The sequence below is a fragment of the Zea mays genome, chromosome 1 (assembly GCF_902167145.1).
Source record: "Zea mays cultivar B73 chromosome 1, Zm-B73-REFERENCE-NAM-5.0, whole genome shotgun sequence".
Taxonomy (NCBI): Eukaryota; Viridiplantae; Streptophyta; class Magnoliopsida; order Poales; family Poaceae; genus Zea; species Zea mays.
This window is the reverse complement of record NC_050096.1, coordinates 294,408,365-294,416,121: the sequence shown is the minus strand read 5'-3', so window position 1 is coordinate 294,416,121 and position 7,757 is coordinate 294,408,365.

Here is a 7,757-nt window from a genome sequence, read left to right as displayed (position 1 = left end):
AAGCCAAATATCTCAAGATTCGTTTTACGGCCGTAAGGTGGGATTCCTTAGGGTCGGATTGGAATCTTGCACACATGCAAACGGAAAGCATAATGTCCGGTCGAGATGCACATAAATAAAGCAATGAACCAATCATCGACCGGTATACCTTTTGATCCACGGATTTACCTCCCGTGTCGAGGTCGAGATGCCCATTTGTTCCCATGGGTGTCTTGATGGGCTTGGCATCCTTCATCCCAAACTTGCTTAAAATATCTTGAGTATACTTCGTTTGGCTAAGGAAGGTGCCCTCTTGGAGTTGCTTCACTTGAAATCCTAAGAAATACTTCAACTCCCCCATCATAGACATCTCAAATTTCTTTGTCATGATCCTACTAAATTCCTCACAAGTAGATTCGTTAGTAGACCCAAATATGATATCATCAACATAAATTAGGCATACAAACAAATCATTGTCAAGAGTTTTAGTGAATAGAGTAGGATCGGCCTTGCCGACTTTGAAGCCATTTGCAATAAGGAAATCTCTAAGGCATTCATACCATGCTCTTGGGGCTTGCTTGAGCCCATAAAGCGCCTTAGAGAGCCTATAAACATGGTTAGGGTACTCATTGTCTTCAAAGCCGGGAGGTTGCTCAACATAGACCTCTTCCTTGATTGGTCCGTTGAGGAAGGCACTTTTCACGTCCATTTGATAAAGCTTAAAGCCATGGTAAGTAGCATAGGCCAATAATATGCGAATTGACTCAAGCCTAGCTACGGGTGCATAGGTTTCACCGAAATCCAAACCTTCGACTTGGGAGTATCCCTTGGCCACAAGTCGTGCTTTGTTCCTTGTCACCACACCATGCTCATCTTGCTTGTTGCGGAAGACCCATTTGGTTCCTACAACATTTTGGTTAGGACGTGGAACCAAATGCCATACCTCATTCCTCGTGAAGTTGTTGAGCTCCTCTTGCATCGCCACCACCCAATCCGAATCTTGGAGAGCTTCCTCTACCCTGTGTGGCTCAATAGAGGAAACAAAAGAGTAATGTTCACAAAAATGAGCAACCCGAGATCTAGTAGTTACCCCCTTATGAATGTCGCCGAGGATGGTGTCGACGGGGTGATCTCGTTGGATTGCTTGGTGGACTCTTGGGTGTGGCGGCCTTGGTTCTTCCTCATCCTCCTTTTCTTGATCTTTTGCATCTCCCCCTTGATTATTGCCATCATCTTGAGGTGGCTCATCTTCTTGATTTTGCCCTTCATCAACGTGAGCCTCATCCTCATTTTGAGTTGGTGGAGATGCTTGCGTGGTTGGTTGATCTTGTGCACTTGGAGGCTCTTCGGATTCCTTAGGACACACATCCCCAATGGACATGTTCCTTAGCACTATGCATGGAGCCTCTTCATTACCTATCTCATCAAGATCAACTTGCTCTACTTGAGAGCCGTTAGTTTCATCAAACACAACGTCACATGATACTTCAACTAGTCCAGTGGACTTGTTAAAGACCCTATATGCCCTTGTGTTTGAGTCATAACCAAGTAAAAAGCCTTCTACAGTTTTAGGAGCAAATTTAGATTTTCTACCTCTTTTAACAAGAATAAAGCATTTGCTACCAAAAACTCTAAAGTATGAAATGTTGGGCTTTTTACCGGTTAGGAGTTCATATGATGTCTTCTTGAGGATTCGGTGAAGATATAACCGGTTGATGGCGTAGCAGGCGGTGTTGACCGCCTCGGCCCAAAACCGATCCGAAGTCTTGTACTCATCAAGCATGGTTCTTGCCATATCCAATAGAGTTCGATTCTTCCTCTCCACTACACCATTTTGTTGAGGGGTGTAGGGAGAAGAGAACTCATGCTTGATGCCCTCTTCCTCAAGAAAGCCTTCAATTTGAGAGTTCTTGAACTCCGTCCCGTTGTCGCTTCTTATTTTCTTGATCCTTAAGCCGAACTCATTTTGAGCCCGTCTTAAGAATCCCTTTAAGGTCTCTTGGGTTTGAGATTTTTCCTGTAAAAAGAATACCCAAGTGAAGCGAGAATAATCATCCACTATTACAAGACAATACTTACTCCCGCCGATGCTTATGTAAGCAATCGGGCCGAATAGATCCATGTGGAGTAGCTCAAGCGGCCTGTCGGTCGTCATGATGTTCTTGTGTGGATGATGGGCTCCAACTTGCTTCCCCGCCTGGCATGCGCTACAAATCCTGTCTTTCTCAAAATGAACATTTGTTAATCCTAAAATGTGTTCTCCCTTTAGAAGCTTATGAAGATTCTTCATTCCAACATGGGCTAGTCGGCGGTGCCAGAGCCAACCCATGTTAGTCTTAGCAATTAAGCAAGTGTCGAGTTCAGCTCTATCAAAATCTACTAAGTATAGCTGACCCTCTAACACTCCCTTAAATGCTATTGAATCATCACTTCTTCTAAAGACAGTGACACCTACATCAGTGAATAGACAGTTGTAGCCCATTTGACATAATTGGGAAACAGAAAGCAAGTTGTAGTCTAAAGAATCAACATGGAAAACATTGGAAATAGAATGGTCAGGAGATATAGCAATTTTACCAAGTCCTTTGACCAAACCTTGATTTCCATCCCCGAATGTGATAGCTCGTTGGGGATCTTGGTTTTTCTCATATGAGGAGAACATCCTTTTCTCCCCGGTCATGTGGTTTGTGCATCCGCTGTCGAGTATCCAACTTGAGCCTCCGGATGCATAAACCTACAAAACAATTTTAGTTCTTGACTTTAGGTACCCAAACGGTTTTGGGTCCTTTGGCATTAGACACAAGAACTTTGGGTACCCAAACACAAGTCTTTGACCCCTTGTGTTTGCCCCCAACAAATTTGGCAACTACCTTGCCGGATTTGCTAGTAAGCACATATGATGCATCAAAAGTTTTAAATGAAATAGCATGATCATTTGATGCATTAGGAATTTTCCTTTTAGGCAACTTAGCACGGGTTGGTTGCCTAGAACTAGATGTCTCACTCTTATACATAAAAGCATGGTTAGGACTAGAGTGAGTCTTCCTAGAATGAATTTTCCTAATTTTGTCCTCGGGATAACCGGCAGGGTATAAAATGTAACCCTCGTTAACCTGAGGCATGGGAGCCTTGCCCTTAACAAAATTTGACAATCTTTTAGGAGGGGCACTAATTTTGACATTGTCTCCCCTTTGGAAGCCAATGCCATCCTTAATGCCAGGGCGTCTCCCATTATAAAGCATGCTACGAGCAAATTTAAATTTCTCATTTTCTAAGTTGTGCTCGGCAATTTTAGCATCTAGTTTTGCTATATGATCATTTTGTTGTTTAATTAAAGACATGTGATCATGAATAGCATTAACATCAATATCTCTACATCTATCACAAATAGACACATGCTCAATAGTAGATGTAGAGGGTTTGCAAGAATTAAGTTCAACAATCTTAGCATGAAGAATATCATTTTTATCTCTAAGATCGGAAACTGTAACTTTGCAAACATCATAATCTTTAGCCTTAGCAATTAAATTTTTATTTTCTACTCTAAGGCTAGCAAGAGAAATATTCAATTCTTCAATCCTAGCAAGCAAATCATCATTATTATCTTTAGGATTAGAAGTTGAAACAATGCAAATATGAGAATCAACCTTAGCATTTAAACTAGCATTTTCATTCCTAAGGTTGTCAATCATCTCACGGCAAGTGCTTAGCTCACTAGATAATTTTTCACATTTTTCTACTTCTAGAGCATAAGCCTTTTTAACCTTAACATGTTTCTTGTTTTCTTTAATTAGACAATCCTCTTGGGAGTCCAAAAGGTCATCCTTTTCATGAATAGCACTAATCAATTCATTTAATTTTTCTTTTTGCTCCATGTTAAGATTGGCAAAGAGAACACGTAAATTATCCTCCTCATCACTAACATTATCATCACTAGAAGATTCATATTTAGTGGAGGAGTTAGATTTAACCTTCTTTCGTTTGCCGTCCTTTGCCATGAGACACTTGTGGCCGACGTTGGGGAAGAGGAGCCCCTTGGTGACGGCGATGTTGGCGGCGTCCTCGTCGTCGGAGGAGTCGCTAGAGCTTTCGTCGGAGTCCCACTCCCGACAAACATGGGCATCGCCGCCCTTCTTCTTGTAGTACCTCTTCTTCTCCTTTCTTCTCCCCTTCTTGTCGTCGCCCCTGTCACTATCACTTGATAATGGACATTTAGCAATAAAGTGACCGGGCTTACCACATTTGTAGCAAACCTTCTTGGAGCGGGACTTGTAGTCTTTTCCTCTCCTTTGCTTGAGGATTTGGCGGAAGCTCTTGATGACGAGCGCCATTTCCTCATTGTCAAGCTTGGAGGCGTCTATTGGTTGTCGACTTGGTGTAGCCTCCTCCTTCTTTTCCTCTGTCGCCTTGAATGCGACGGGTTGAGCTTCGGATGTGGTGGAATCATCAAGCTCGTTGATCTTCCTCGAGCCTTCGATCATGCACTCAAAACTTACAAAATTCCCGATAACTTCCTCGGGGGTCATTTTAGTGTATCTAGGATTACCACGAATTAATTGAACTTGAGTGGGGTTAAGGAAAATAAGAGATCTTAGAATAACCTTAACCATTTCGTGGTCGTCCCATTTTACGCTCCTGAGGTTGCGCACTTGGTTCACCAAGGTCTTGAGCCGGTTGTACATGTGTTGTGGCTCTTCCCCTTTGCGAAGCCGGAACCGACCGAGCTCCCCCTCGATCGTCTCCCGCTTGGTGATCTTTGTGAGCTCATCTCCTTCGTGCGCGGTTTTGAGCACATCCCAAACCTCCTTGGCGCTCTTCAATCCTTGAACTTTGTTATACTCCTCTCTACTTAAAGAGGCGAGGAGTATTGTTGTCGCTTGAGAGTTGAAGTGCTCGATTTGGGCCACCTCATCCTCATCATAATCTTTATCCCCTATGGATGGTACCTGTGCACCAAACTCAACAACATCCCATATACTTTTGTGGAGTGAGGTTAGATGAAATCGCATTAAATCACTCCACCTAGCATAATCTTCACCATCAAAAGTTGGTGGTTTGCCTAATGGGACGGATAGTAAAGGTGCATTTTTAGAAATGCGAGGGTAATGTAGGGGGATCTTACTAAACTTCTTACGCTCTTGGCGTTTAGAAGTTACGGAGGGCGCATCGGAGCCGGAGGTCGATGTTGATGAAGTGTCGGTCTCATAGTAGACCACTTTCCTCATCCTTTTGTGCTTGTCCCCTCTCCGATGTGGTTTGTGGGAGGAAGATCTCTCCTTCTTCTCTTTGTGGTGCGAAGAGGATTTCTTCTCCTTCCCTTTGTTGGAGAAGCTCTTCTTCTTCTCCTTCCTCTTGGTGCGGGACTCTTCCGATGAAGTGCTCCCGTGGCTTGTAGTGGGCTTTTCGCCGGTCTCCATCTCCTTCTTGGCGTGATCTCCCGACATCACTTCGAGCGGTTAGGCTCTAATGAAGAACCTGGCTCTGATACCAATTGAAAGTCGCCTAGAGAGGGGGTGAATAGGGCGAAACTGAAATTTACAAATATAAACACAACTACAAGCCGGGTTAGCGTTAGAAATATAAACGAGTCCGCGAGAGAGGGAGCAAAACAAATCGCAAGCAAATGAAGAGTGTGACACGCGGATTTGTTTTACCGAGGTTCGGTTTTTGCAAACCTACTCCCCGTTGAGGAGGCCACAAAGGCCGGGTCTCTTTCAACCCTTCCCTCTCTCAATCGGTCCCTCGGACCGAGTGAGCTTCTCTTCTCAAATCACTTGGGAATCAAACTTCCCGCAAGGGTCACCACACAATTGGTGCCTCTTGCCTCAATTACAAGTGAGTGTTTGATCACAAAAAGGAATCAAGAAAGAAGGAAGCAATCCAAGCGCAAGAGCTCGAAAGAACACAAGCAAATCTCTCTCTCTAGTCACTAGGGCGTTGTGTGGAATATAGAGAGGATTTGATCTCTTTGGTGTGTCTAGAATTGAATGCTAGAGCTCTTGTAGTAGTTGGGAAGTAGAGAACTTGGATGCAATGAATGGTGGGGTGGTTGGGGTATTTATAGCCCCAACCACCAAAAGTGGCCGTTGGGAGGTTGTCTGTTCGATGGCGCACCGGACAGTCCGGTGCACACCGGACAGTCCGGTGCCCCCTGCCACGTCATCACTGCCGTTGGATTCTGACCGTTGAAGCTTCTGACTTGTGGGCCCGCCTGGGTGTCCGGTGCACACCGGACAACTCCTGTTCATTGTCCGGTGCGCCGGAATGGGCGCGCCTGCCTTCTGCGCGCGCAGAGCGCGCATTAAATGCGCTGCAGGTAGCCGTTGGCGCCGAGTAGCCGTTGCTCCGGGGTCGCACCGGACAGTCCGGTGCACACCGGACATGTCCGGTGAATTTTAGCGGACTAGCCGTTGGAGTTTCCCGAAGCTGGCGAGTTCCTGAGGCCGCTCTCCGTGGCGCACCGGACACTGTCCGGTGTACACCGGACAGTCCGGTGAATTATAGCGCGAGTGCCTCTGGAAATTCCCGAAGGTGGCGAGTTTGAGTCTGAGTCCCCCTGGTGCACCGGACATGTCCGGTGGCACACCGGACAGTCCGGTGCGCCAGACCAGGGGTGCCTTCGGTTGCCCCTTTGCTCCTTTGTTGAATCCAAAACTTGGTCTTTTTATTGGCTGAGTGTGAACCTTTTACACCTGTATAATCTATACACTTGGGCAAACTAGTTAGTCCAATTATTTGTGTTGGTTAATTCAACCACCAAAATTAATTAGGGACTAGGTGTAAGCCTAATTCCCTTTCAAGTAATGGCGGTGGCAGGCGGGCAGGAGCAGCGGTCACGTTGTCAGCCAAGCTTACGTCCCATCCGGGGGCAGCGAGAGAACCCTCTCTCACGGCGTGAAGACGACGCGCCCGTGTTCCGTCCCTCGAACGGCTCGCGCACGCGCAACGGCCGCCCCGCGAACCGCACGCCCCGTCGCATTAACTCCGCGGCGAGAAAGGCGGCGCCTCTGGCAGGGGAAGCGAGCGACGCTTCGCCTTCGCCATAATGACCGCGTCAAAAAAGGTACGCCACGTCGTTCAAATTCTGCATCCTTTTCCCTTTTCATCCTTCTCTCTCTTACAACAGGGACCGGGAAAGGGGGATACCCCGAAAAGGATCCTTCCCCGTGAAGGAACCAGGCTCCGAGCCTCCCTACTGATCAGAGGTTCGAAGGCTGGCCCCTCAGAGGGGTTCAACAGCCGCCTCAGAGCGCGTGGGTTCCACACCCACTACTGGTCAGAGGTTCGAAGGCCGGCCCCTCGGAAGGGTTCAATGACCGCCTCAGGCTACTCGGGCTCCGCGCCCACTACTGATCAGGGGTTCGAAGGCTGGCCCTCGAAGGGTTCACAGCCGCCTCAGACGCAGAGCGAGGGATGACCATGGGTACGTTCGATACATAACCAAGGCTCGGGCTGCGCTCCCGAGGTACCCTAGGACATTTCCGAGACCAGCGGGAACGATCTTGTAACGGAATCCCATCAGAGGGAGGCATCGAGCCCTCGGACCCTGTCGACAGGGGACCGGGTCCGGCAGATCACCCGCAGGTACTTTTGGGCGCGCCTCTGGGCCTCTAGCCGACCCCTAGCAAATGGGGCACGGACGTCCGCTCGGATTACCCACCAGCAGCTCACCGGAGACACCATGTTCGGCGCCCGCCGAGGGCAACATGGCGCTTTCCCCCCTCCTCCTTGCGGAAAGGCGACGCAGGGGCGTATGTAAAAAAGTCGAGTCTGTCCCT